General features: G+C 44.1%; 1 protein-coding gene across 1 annotated transcript in view; it reads left to right on the top strand.

The window, feature by feature from the left end:
- Window positions 1–3,621: 3,621 nt before the first annotated feature.
- The window catches only part of LOC134357007 (gastrula zinc finger protein XlCGF26.1-like), a 107,337-nt gene continuing 98,262 nt past the window's right edge, over window positions 3,622–12,696 (top strand). The window contains exon 1 of the mRNA XM_063068310.1: window positions 3,622–3,824. The gene's annotated coding sequence lies outside the window, so the exon portion shown is untranslated. The remainder of the gene's footprint in view (window positions 3,825–12,696) is intronic.

Raw genomic sequence — 12,696 nt, 5'->3', positions numbered from 1 at the left:
CACCCAGGCAAGGGCGGACACACACCGGGTTCCCGCTGATCGTACCTTTCCACCCTGTGCGTTGTCCGATACTTCTCACCACTCGTGAGAGGCGCACCGCTTCCAGGGTCTCGTTACCTCGGGTGGCGTGTGTGTCCGTCCCAGCGAACCTGTCCCTTTCTATCCCCCTGCTGGGGCATCGCCTGTCCATCACTTCAAACAGTTCAGGGTTCAAAGGGGGGGGAGCCGCTCCAGACAGCTCTCCCTCCCACATCCCTTCATTACACATCTCCAGACGCTGCTCCATTGTTCCTTATCTCTCCTTCCCCTGAGGGCAGGTGGCAGACCAACTGCTGATGCCACTGATGCTAGCCCAGGCCAGCAAACATCTTAATTTTATGTGTATTCTCGTAACAGGTTAAACGGGAGGGGTGAACGGGATCACGTGACCGGTGGGGCCTCCCGCCCCAGGCAGAGCTTCCAGCTACCCACCAGTCTGTGGAAAGAAACAAACTTGCCGCTCACATCTCCTCTACCTTAAATGTATTAGACGTTTCAACCCCCAGGAAAAATATATCCTCTGTCCTCTCTATCTATTCCTCTCGTAATCTTGTAAACGTCCATCCAGTCTCACACCAGCCTGCGCCGCTCTGGAGAAAACAACCCAGATTTGTGCAACCTGTCATTATAGCTCATGCCCTCTAATCTAGACAGTATCCTGGTAAACCTCTTCTGCACCCTACCAAAGCCCCGACATCCTTCTGAGAATGGGGGCGACCAGAACTGTATGAAACACTCCAGATGTGGTCTAACAGTTTTATAAGGCTGTGCGAACTGTAACATTTTAGAAACGAACCAGCAGCAATAGAGTTCACACTGGACTCTGGTTTTGATGTTAAAGCCACTATCTTTATTGGTAACATACAGCAAAGTTGCTGGTGAACGCAGCAGGCCAAGCAGCATCTATAGGAAGAGGTGCAGTCGACGTTTCAGGCCGAGACCCTTCGTCTTTATTGGTATCTACTTATTATATAGTAACTTAACGAAATAAAGGAAAGTTTACAGTGTTATGTGTATATGTGTGTAAATATAACTCCCAAACTATCGAGCCTGACGGAACAAAGCTTAGAGTCTTGAGATGGTAAAGTCGGAAAGTTCAGCAATCCAAATGATGGGAGAGGGATATTTGTAATCCAGGGTGGAACGTAGAGAAAAGGCCGTTACTTCAAAATAACTTTCGTCGAAGTTCTTATCCATTGAATCTGTCCACATACAAGTTATCAGTCAAAGTGACCTGTCACAGGAATACCGTCTTCCAGGGGTTATCACAGGCAAGGGTTAACAAATCGGTCCCCAAAAATATTCCAAAATCCATTCCTATGGATTATACGAAGTGACAGCCACACGCATTCGTTGTGGTTCCGTGTACCGATGATCAACCCACTCTTGTGGGCATAGGAGAGTTCCAAGCCTCAGCTGCGACAAACTGAAGCTATCAGCTTTTCCAGTCCCTCTCTCTCTAGACTGGCCGACTGCCTGTCTGCAGATCACTCTCTCTCTGATGGTTAAATCAGAGCCATTTCTGTCCTGGGAAAAAGCCTGTGGCTATCCATACCATCAATGCCTCTCATCATCTTTTACAACTGCATGAATTCCCTGCATGATTTTCTCCAGGCTGAATAAGACAATGAGCTCACTGTGGTTTTGACGTTCCCCAGGGCGCTGGAGTAAGGTGTTTAAGCTCCTTCTTCCCTGCTCTTTTCAACGTTTTGGGTCATTTTCACTAATTTCAAAGGACTGTGCCTCAGACAGCACCTCTAAAGTCTGACAGCAGACTAGCGAGTGAATCTTCGATGGAACAGAGTCAGAAACCAACGACTTGCCAGCCTGAGTCAGGGCTTTGGGGCTCCAGAAAGAGATGGGGCCGAGAGTTTACAAGGAGGAGAAAGAAGAGGAATCAGACCAGCAGGATGTGGCTGCAAATGAACGATCAGAAACATTTGGAAACTGGTTGATCGAAAAAAAAAAGGTGCTTACTTTCTGCAAAGTACTGGTGGAAATCAACAGATCAGGCAGAAAATGTGAGAGGAATAAATAGACAACGTTTAGGCCGAGCCCCTTCAGCATGCCTAGACTGTGTACTCCTCTGCTTAGTTGCTGCCTGAACTGCAGAATTCCTCGAGAATTTTCTGTGTATGCATTTGGAAGAAGGTTCTACTTTGGCATCAAACATGCGGAATGTTTGCTGATATTAAGTGTATCGTTTATGGGAGCTGCTTTCTGCATTAAAAGAGCTGCTGAGTTTTCTACACAAAAAAACTGAGGTATGAATATGGAATCGGTGCTTGCAGAAACTTTTAATGGCACCGTGATTGCCCAGAAAGCTCTGCGAAACAATTTTCGCAAACACGAGGAATTCTGCAGATGCTGGAAATTCGAGCAACACACATCCTTCGTCAGGACTAACTGAAGGAACAGCTAGTAAAAGATTTGAAAGAGGGAGGGGGAGATCCAAAATGATAGGAGAAGACAGGAGGGGGAGGGATGGAGCCAAGAGCTGGACAGTTGATTGGCAAAATGGATATGAGAGGATCATGGACAGGAGGAACTAGGCGAAAGAAAAGGGGGGGGGGAACCCAGAGGATGGGCAAGGGGTATAGTCAGAGGGACAGAGGGAGAAAAAAGAGAGAGAGAGAGGAAGAATGTGTGTATATAAATAAATAACGGATGGGGTACAAGGAGGAGGTGGGGCATTAGCAGAAGTTTGAGAAGTTGATGTTCATGCCATCAGTTTGGAGGCTATTCAGACGGAATATAAAGTGTTGTTCCTCCAACCTGAGTGTGGCTTTGTCTTTACAGTAGAGGAGGCCGTGGATAGACATGTCAGAATGGGAATGGGATGTGGAATTAAAATGTGTGGCCACTGGGAGATCCTGCTTTCTCTGGCGGACAGAGCGTAGGTGTTCAGCAAAACAATCTTCCAGTCTGCATCGGGTCTCGCCAATATATAGAGGCCACATCGGGAGCATCGGACGCAGTAATCACCCCAGTCGACTCACAGGTGAAGTGTCGCCTCACCTGGAGGGACTGTCTGGGGCCCTGAATGGTGGTAAGGGAGGAAGTGTAAGGGCATGTGTAGCACTTGTTCCGCTTACAAGGATAAGTGCCAGGAGGGAGATCAGTGGGGAGGGATGGGGGGGGGGAACGAATGGACAAGGGAGTCTGCTCAGATTGTTGGGATGCCTCCCATGGAGGGTCCTACTCATTCCACTGGTTAATGTTTTCTTCTATATTGATGAATCATTTTTCTGAGTTGGCCTCTCATTTAAGTTTTCTGGTCTGTACTTCTTATCACAATTGCATATACACATGGAGCATTGAATCCTTTTCATTTCTGATGAACATATAAACTTAGAAGTGTAAGGGTTTTTTTCATGTTAACTGCTATAGCTAATAAAATGGCTTCTTTGTAATATTAACTGCTGATGTAAGGGGTTCTCAATAGCAGCATATTTGAGTTATAATTATAGATAACTTGACTTTGGAATGCCGTTGCTAAGCAACAGAATAGATATTATTCTTTCTTATGTGTGAAAGCTATTGCTTTTCGTGGACTTTGGTCAGAAGGCGCGATGGGGACAGAAAGGGGAGACGCGACCCGAGAGATGCTGTAAGCTGGGCGACTGAACGGATCCCGAGCAGGAGTCCGAGGCCCGGGGTCTTCGGTGAGGAGAGGAGACGAGGACAGCCTCGTGTGGAGTGTTTTGGCCGACCACCGAGAGTGGTGCCATTCGAGGGTCGGCAGAGTTCGGAGGACATCGACTGGAGGAGAGGATATCTGATTCGTGAGTTCCAACGAATTACTTGTGCAGAGAACTGATAGAGTTACTGACTTTTTGCCTTTATTGTATTTGTTTCTACTAACCCATCACCAAGAAGTACTTATAGAGTGTAATCATTTAATTGCATATGGTGTACTGTCTGTTATTTTTTTCATGTATCTATTCCTCTTCCACCTTCTGTCCATGGTAGTGTTAATCTTAAGTGGGTCTGAGTGGAAATAGACTTTTCTAAAGTTGTCATTTCAGTTCTTATTTATCTTTGTAAATTTTACTGATTGAAATGGGACCAAGATATTTTCATTAAAAAAAGTCAGTGTCAGTATTCATGAAAGTGTTTCTTGCCTTTGTTGTATTTGTTAACTATTAAGCTCTGTTTGGCAGGGTTTTTTTAGACTTGAACTAAGTTTTGTCAAAGGTTTTCCAGATTTCGAACTAGTTTCTATTTGCTGGTTGGTACGTGGGTACCGAGAGTCCCGAAGAAGGTTCTTGGCCCGAAATCCTCCAGCACTTTGTGTTTCTCTAGATATCCGGCATCTGCAGATTCTCGTTTCCCAGATAATTATGTCTCTTGAAAGAACAAGCTGGTAATAGGGTTGTATGGCTCTGCTGGTAAAATATTAAATAAAATCATTAGAAAGAGGTGGCATAGGGTTGGAAGGTGTTGTAGAATATCTGTGGGTAGAATTAAGGAACAGCAAATGTGAAAAAAATTCCCTGATGGGATGTCATGTACCCCGTGACGGGTTAAAGAATCAGCAGGAATTGAAAATACCTTGGAGTCTGGTGTTGTTGTAAACTAATAATATTTATTAGTAACTACGCAATACAGTAATATAAATGCAGATAAATCAAACAGGTTAGCAATGATTTTATATACATATATGGAAATATAACAACCAAGCTTCAAGCCTGGGGTAAATGGATACAGTCTTACGATGATGGGTAAAGTTCAATTCAGTTCGTGGTATTTAGTTGAGTAGTGATGGAGAGACAGAGGCGTTGTTGTTGTTCGAGCAAGCCGATGCCGTCAATTCTTTCCGTTGTCCTCCGAAATCCTTTAGAAGTCACCGGATGTGACCACAACAAGGGGACCGTTTTATGTGGTGGAGTTATCAACCCAGGCGAGGGTTGGACACATGAATTACTTCCCACTAGTCACCTTTTCCACACTGCGAGAGCCACTGACCGATTCTCCTGATCGATCCTGTAAAAACCCACCTTTCTGTGGGCACAACAAAGCTCAGCCAGTGTCCAAAATCATGTGTGTCTAACAACCAGCTGACCTGGTATTTATCCTAGCATGCTGAACACCAGCTGTCCATCAAGTAGCTCCTCCCTTCTCTTTCTGAAGGAACGCAGAAGCTGGCACTGTCCTTGCAGAAATTCCAAACTGTGAGCAGTGTTCACCTCTCTCTCTCTTAATAACAAGCTGTTTGTGCTGTACAGCTCTCCCTTTCTCTCTCTGTTTTTAAAAGCACAGTTCATAAGCGATACTTCAGGATCCCGTCACACCTTCCTCCTTTTGGGAAAAATTTTGATGAAGCAGCAAAATTTTCAGTCCAACTGTAGATTACAAAGTTTGAAACCATACATGTATAATTATCAGATAACAGCAAAACGTGTACAACTTCTAACTTAACATCTGGATAAACAATCAGCCATAATGTTGTCAGTACCTTTCACATGTTTAATTTTTAGGTCATATTCTTGCAAGATCAGACTCCAGTTTAATAACCTTCTATTCTTATCGTTCATCTTAGTTAGAAACACTAATGGATTATGGTCCGTGTAAACCACAGAAGGTTTCTGGGCAGGACAAACATAACTTCAAAACGTTGTAAAGCCAGAATAAGTGATAGCAACTCTTTTCAACAGTGGAGTAATTTTTCTGGTGCACATTAAATTTCTTTGAGAAATAAGCCACTGGATGTTTAATGTCATCCTCACCCTTCTGTAACAGTACCGCCCCAGCAGCTTCGTCACTAGCTTCTGTCGCTATAGAGAACATTTTTGAAAAATCAGGTGATTTGAGCACAGGATGATAACACAGGATGGTTTTCAGGCGTTCAAATGCCTCCTGGCAAAGGTCACTCCATACAAATCTTTCACTCTTCCCTAGAAGTTTCGTTAGGGGAAGAGAGATGTCTGCGAAGTTCTTACAAAACTTCTGATAATACGCAACCATTCCGAAAAACCTTCTTAAAGCTTTCTTGCCCGTCAGAACGGGAACCTCAGCAATAGCTTGAACCTTGGCCTGTACAAGAGCCAGTTGGCCCTGGCCTACGACATAGCCCAGAGAAACAACAGTAGCATGACCAAACTCACTTTTAGCAAGGTTCACAGTAAAATCAGCCCCGGAAAGCCTGTCAAAAAGCTTTTCTACAGCTGCAATATGCTCTTAGAAACATAGAGAATAGTTGCAGGAATAGGCCATTCGGCCCTTTGAGCCTGCATTGCCATTCAGTATGATCATGGCTCTTCCCACGTGTCACTCCTTACAACCAGATCATCAATATAAGCCCCTGTATTTTCTAAATCTTGAATCCCCGAATTGATCATCCTTTGGAATGTCCCTGGAGCATTTTTCATCCAAAAGGCTAAAACATTGTATTCATACAGTCCAGATGGGGTGACAAATGCAGATATTTCTTTAGCCCTTTCCATCAAAGGAACACCCCAGTATCCTTTTAACAGGTCAATCTTTGTGAGGTATTTAGCCTTTCCCACTTTATCAATACAGTCATCCACTCTCTTTGTTCTTTCTTGTTTCACCATTCTACTTTCCTCTAAATTCATTCTGTAGGGATGCTGTTTGATCGGCTTGGCTGAGCCTACAATGACGTCGTGCAGTGCAACCGTGCACTGTCTTGGAATGTCAGGAAATAAATCTTAATAATTGTCAATTAATTCTTTCAATTGTTTTTGCTGTGCAGGCTCCAAATAATGGACTTTATCATTAATATTTTTCAAAACAATCGTGTTTTCGAGTTTTGTGGAGACTACACTGAGTGCATTAAAATTATCTGGTATCTCGGTACCAGGCCCCACAGCTTCATTTGTTTTCATAACGGTACTCACAGGTGCTATCTGATCAAACCAGTGTTGCATTTTAATTTGGGAGTTTTGCAAATTCTGCTTTGCAAGGTCACAAGCCTTGTTAAGCCTTCCTTGAAATTTCAAACATAATTCAGCACACTGACACATACTTCCGGACCAGACCACTGTTCTCTGAGTAGTGTCAAAGGTCCTCTGGGCCTATGACCGAAAACAAGCTCAAACGAACTGCACCCCAGTGATTTTTGAATCGAATCCCTAACAGCAAATAAGAGTAGGGGAACCCACCCCACATCCCAGTTTTTTCTTTCATTTTCCACACAATATGTTTTAATCATGGTCGTAAGAGTGGAGGGGAACTATTCCAAGGCTCCTTCGGACTCTGGGTGATATGCAGATGACACAATGTGCTTAGCTCCCAGTTCTCCAACTATCCCCTGGCATGTTCTCGAAGTAAAGTTACTACCCTTGTCAGATTGAATTTCTTTGGGCAGACCTACCAGTCTGAGAAATTTGCTGGGTACTTTTACCATGGTCTTGGCCTGGATGTTTCTGAGAGGCACTGCTTCAAGGAACCTAGACGCAGCACACATAATTGTTAACAAGGACTGATGATCAGCTGCAGTCTTTGGACATGGGCCAACACAATCCACTATGACCCTAGAAAAAGGTTCCCCAAAAGCAAGTATGGGTTTAAGTGGTGCTACGTGAATAACGTGATTAGGTTTCCCCACAACCTAGCAGGTATGGAAACTCCTGCAAAAATTCACAACATCCTTTCTTAAATTAGGCCAGTTGAATTCCTACATAATCCTGTGCACTGTCTTCTTTACCCCAAAATGTCCACCTAAAGGCATACTATGAGCCATATTTAAGATCTCAGCCCTGCAAACCTTCGGAACCACTACCTGGTGCACAATAGCGCAAACCTCATTTGCAGGCGCACTAGGTGGTCTCCACCTCCTCAATAACACCCCATCTTTTAGGTAATATCCCACTGTCTCTTTCTGAATTTCATCCTCAGAGAGAGCTGTTTCTTTTAAAGCCACAATTTCAGGATCTTTATTTTGTTCCTCTATAAATTCCTTCCTCGATAAGGACAAGTCTCTCTCTCCTCTAAGTCCTGTTGGAATAGGGATGGTAGAAACGTCTCTGATAAATCATCATGGGCATCAGCAGACTTTCTAGACATGCTTCACCTTACTACGCAGGCAGGGTAAACATCAGTCTTTATGTGTGGGTCATTAACAGCAGCAAGCTTGCTCGTTAGCTGAACTGCTGGATAAACATTACCTTGGATAGGTGTCAACCTCTCCCCACTGTTTACTAAACTCAGCACTATCACCAGACTTATGAAAACCATGTGTATATTGTGAAAAATCCCAAACAATCCATTTATTTTATTTCTACAACCTTCATCTCGATTTGTCTCCATAGTAACCTCTTCAACTGGCTTCTCAAAACCAAAACAATCTTTTCTCTCCACATCACAATCATGAAAAGCAACTCCATAACCTTGAAGGTGTTTACATCCAAATATTAAAACAAAATTCAACAGAGTAGCACATACTTCTTCAGCAGGCCATCGTCCCAAAAGCAAGGTCAAAGATCGCGAAACCAATCCAACCTTCACATGTACTTTATTCAAAAGATCAGAAACAACACTTTTCTCAATAGCTGCAGTAATATTTACCTCACTAATTTTCATCTCATCGCTAAATTTTAGAACGCTGCCTAATACAAGTGACTGAGAATCCTCAATTTCCACTGGCACCAAGGTTAACCCCCTATTCACTGAACCAAGTCCATCTGACACAAAAGGACTGCATTCCTTATCAACCGAGTCCGACACCTCAGACCTTAACTGAGCTTCAACACAAAGTTCAGTACCCTGTGAATCCACAGGTACTTCAACGACCTGAACACAGGCAATCAGGACAGCTGCCTCTTCTGGGCTTTCATCACTTGTCCCAGTTTCAAATTCCAGGTTACCCTGATCCTCCCACCTACTCTTTGGGAAACTCTCATCCGGAGTAAACTTAACCTCGTGGGTTAAAACAAATCGTCTGCTGTCTTAGCAGACCCCCGCAGGGTGGCGGCAGCCTCTTCATCCAGGTATGCCCTTACATCATCTGGAACACACTTCTTAAAGTCTTCAATCACAACCAGCTCTTTCAAGCTGCAAAAATCACCAGGGTCCAACACTGGACCTCCCAGCTGCCACATCTCCCACATCTCCCTCTCAGACTCTCGCTGTGTTGCTGCCTCTCTAGCCTCCCTCTCGAGCTGTTTTAATTTCAATTCATGCTGCCTTTGCTCTTCCCTTAAATTTTCCAACTGAAGCTGAATCTCCGCCTCGGTAAATTTACCTTCAGCAAACATTTCCCACACATTCTCTTCAAACGTTCCCTTGGATAATTGCTGTGCTATTAACGCCTGTATTAACATCTTCCTCATTCTAGTGGTCACCATAAGGTTTAACCTTTGAGCAATTCCAAACAGCACACCCCTCTTAGCTTCATCCAATTCTTCAGGAGTTGGTTCTGCCATAAATCTTTCAATACTAGCCTCCATTTCTGCTGTTTTTCCACACAAACAAATCAAAAGGGATTTTCCCCAATCAATCCAAACAAGCCACCACACAATTTGTTCAAATCCTGGACAATTCCCAATTTTGTCATGTACCCCGTGATGGGTTAAAGAACCAGCAGAAATGGAAAACACCTTGGAGTCTGGTGTTGCTGCAAACTAATTAGTAACTACGCAATACAGTAATATAAATGCAGATAAATCAAACAGGTTAGCAATGATTTTATATACATATATGGAAATATAAAAACCAAGCTTCAAGCCTGGGGTAAATGGATACAGTCTTACGATGATGGGTAAAGTTCAATTCAGTTCTTGGTATTTGGTTGTGTAGTGGTGGAGAGACAGAGGTGTTGTTGTTGTTCGAGTAAGCCCATGCCGTCAATTCTTCTCGTTGTCCTCTAAAATCCTTTAGTAGTCACAAGATGTGACCACAACAAGGGGACCATTTTATGTGGAGTTATCAACCCAGGCGAGGGTTGGACACATGAATTACTTCCCACTAGTCACCTTTTCCACACTGCGAGAGCCACTGACCGATTCTCCTAATCGATCGTCTAAAAACCCACCTTTCTGTGGGCACAACAAAGCTCAGCCAGTGTCCAAAATCATGTGTGTCTAACAACCAGCTGACCTGGTATTTATCCCAGCATGCTGAACACCAGCTGTCCATCAAGTAGCTCAGAAGGAACTCAGAAGCTGGCAGTGTCCTTGCAGAAATCCCAAACAAACTGTGAGCAGTTTTCGCTTCTCTCTCTCTCAATAACAAGTTGTTTGTGCTGTACAGCTCTCTCTCTCTCTCTCTCTGTTTTTAAAAGCACAGTTCATAAGGGATATTTCAGGATCCCGTCACAGGGAATTGTATAGAGACCCCCAAACAGCAGTAAGTATGTGGTCCACAAATTACAAAGGGAGATAGAAAATGTGTTACAATAGTCATGGGGGATTGTCATGCAGGTGATTAGGAAAATTAGGATGGTGTTGGTGTCAAGAGAAGGAATTCCTAGAATGCCCGCAAGATGCTTTTTTGAGCAGCTCGTGGTTGAGCCCATGTGGAGATCAGCTATTCTGGATTGGGTGCTGTAATGAACCAGAATTAATTAGGTCACTTAAGTTCAAAGAACCCTTAGGGGCAAGTGATCTTATTATTATCAAGTTCACCCTGACATTAGAGAAGGAGAAGCTAAAGTCAGATATGGAATAAAGATAATTTGAGAGCATGAAAGAAGAATTGGTCAAAATTGATTTGAAAAGAACACAGCAGGGATGAAGACAGAGCAGCGACGGCTGAAATTTCTGGAAGAAATTCGGAAGGCACAAGATATACACATCACAAAGAGGAAGTAGTATTCTAAAGGTAAAGTGACAAAACCGTGGCTGATAAGAGAAATCAAAGACAACATAAAAACCAGGGAGAGGACATACAGCAAAAATTACTAGCAAGTGAGAGGATTGGGAAGCTTTTAAAAAACCAACAGAATGCAACTAAAATAATTAAGGAAAAAATGGAATATATAGGTGAGATAGCCAGTAATATTAAAGAGGATACCAAATTTTTCTTCAGGTATATATAGTGTAAAAGAGAGACGGAAGTGGATATAAAACCACTGAAAAATGATGCTGGAGAGGTAGTAATGGGGTGGGGATGCAAGGTGATGTCAGATGAACTGAATAAGCATTGTCCATCACACTTATCTGTGGAAGACCCTGCCAGGAATATGGAAGTCCCAGATGTCAGTGGTCAGAATGTGTAAAGTTATGTAATTTGGGAGAAGGTTCTTGAGGAACAGAGGTGGTCTGAAGGTAATTAGGTCACCTGGACCAAATGGTGTACACCACAGAGATCTGAAAGAGGTGGCTGAAGAGATGTGGAGGCATTAGCAATGATCTTTCGAGATTCGTTAAGGAAATTATACCCTAAGAAGTTTTTTTTCCTTTATTACTCCCTCTCTCCCAGTTTCACCTATCACCTACAACTTCTTCCACCCCTCTCACCCCCACACTTCTTCCTCTGACGTCTCATATTTTTCCCCAGTCCTGATGAAGGGTCTCGGCCAGAAATGTTGACTGTTTACTATTTCCCATATATGCTGCCTGGCCTCCTAGGTCCGTCCAGCATCTTGTGCATGTGTTGCTTGGATTTCCAGCATCCACAGATTTTCTCCTGTTTTGATAAAAGCAAAAGCTTCATATAATATAGCAAGAAAACAGTGGGAAGTTAGAGGATTGGAAAGCTTTTACATAACTAACAGGAGACAACTAAAAAAACACACAGGAGAGACAAGAATTAGTGGCTGAACGTAATAAGTACTTTGTGTCAATCTTCACTGTGTAAGACACCAGCAATATAAGACCGTAAGACATTGGAGCAGAATTAGGCCATTCAGCCCATCGAGTCTGCTCCGCCGTTCTATCATGTATGATCCCGGTTCTCACTCAACCCCATGTACCTGCCTCCTCGGCATATCCTGTAATGCCCTGACTGATCAGCAAACTATTAGCTTCTGCCTTAAATGTACCCACAGACTTGGCCTCCATCGCCGTCTGTGTCAGAGAATTCCACAGATTCACTGCTCTCTGACTAACTAAAATCCTCCTTAACTACTAAAAGGTCGCTCCTCAGTTTTGAGGCTGTGCCTCCTGTTATGGCTACCTGCACCATATGAAAAGTCCTCTCCTCATCCACCCAACACCACTCCCGTCCCCACTTTGCCCGGACCATTGGCCCCGCTTGCAGGGCAACAGTCTGCCGGTGTTTGCCGCCCAATGTGGTGAATCCCTCTGCTCGCCACCTCCGTGGGCTCAGACATTTCCACAGAGGAGCCCCTCCTGTCCCCACCGGGTCAAACATCCTGTCCGCCCCCTCTCTCACCATCTTCATCCTTTTAATAAAATATCATTCCTCCCACCCCGGGGAACCGGCATCAAACCGACCGGCCGAGCGGTCTCCTGCTACCTCTCAGCGATACATCAGACTCCGGTCGCAGGAGACGTTTCACAAACGCCCCCAACTTCCCTCGGAGGGAAATGGAAATAAATCAAAATGCGGGACATTTATTTTGGGTTTGTTCCGCTTTGACGGAGTGTCCAACGGGGTGTGACAGCGAGGTAACGCCCTTTCGGCTGATCCGCCTCCGCTACTGGGCGGAAACAGTGATTGACATCGCCTCGGGCCAATGACTATAGCGCCGCGGAGGTGGGGCGGGGTGGAGGGGTCTCGTGATCAGTAGCT

This window comes from Mobula hypostoma, chromosome 15 (assembly GCF_963921235.1).
Source record: "Mobula hypostoma chromosome 15, sMobHyp1.1, whole genome shotgun sequence".
Lineage (NCBI taxonomy): Eukaryota > Metazoa > Chordata > Chondrichthyes > Myliobatiformes > Myliobatidae > Mobula > Mobula hypostoma.
Note: the sequence above shows the minus strand (reverse complement) of the source record. Positions and strands in the feature narration are given on the sequence as shown.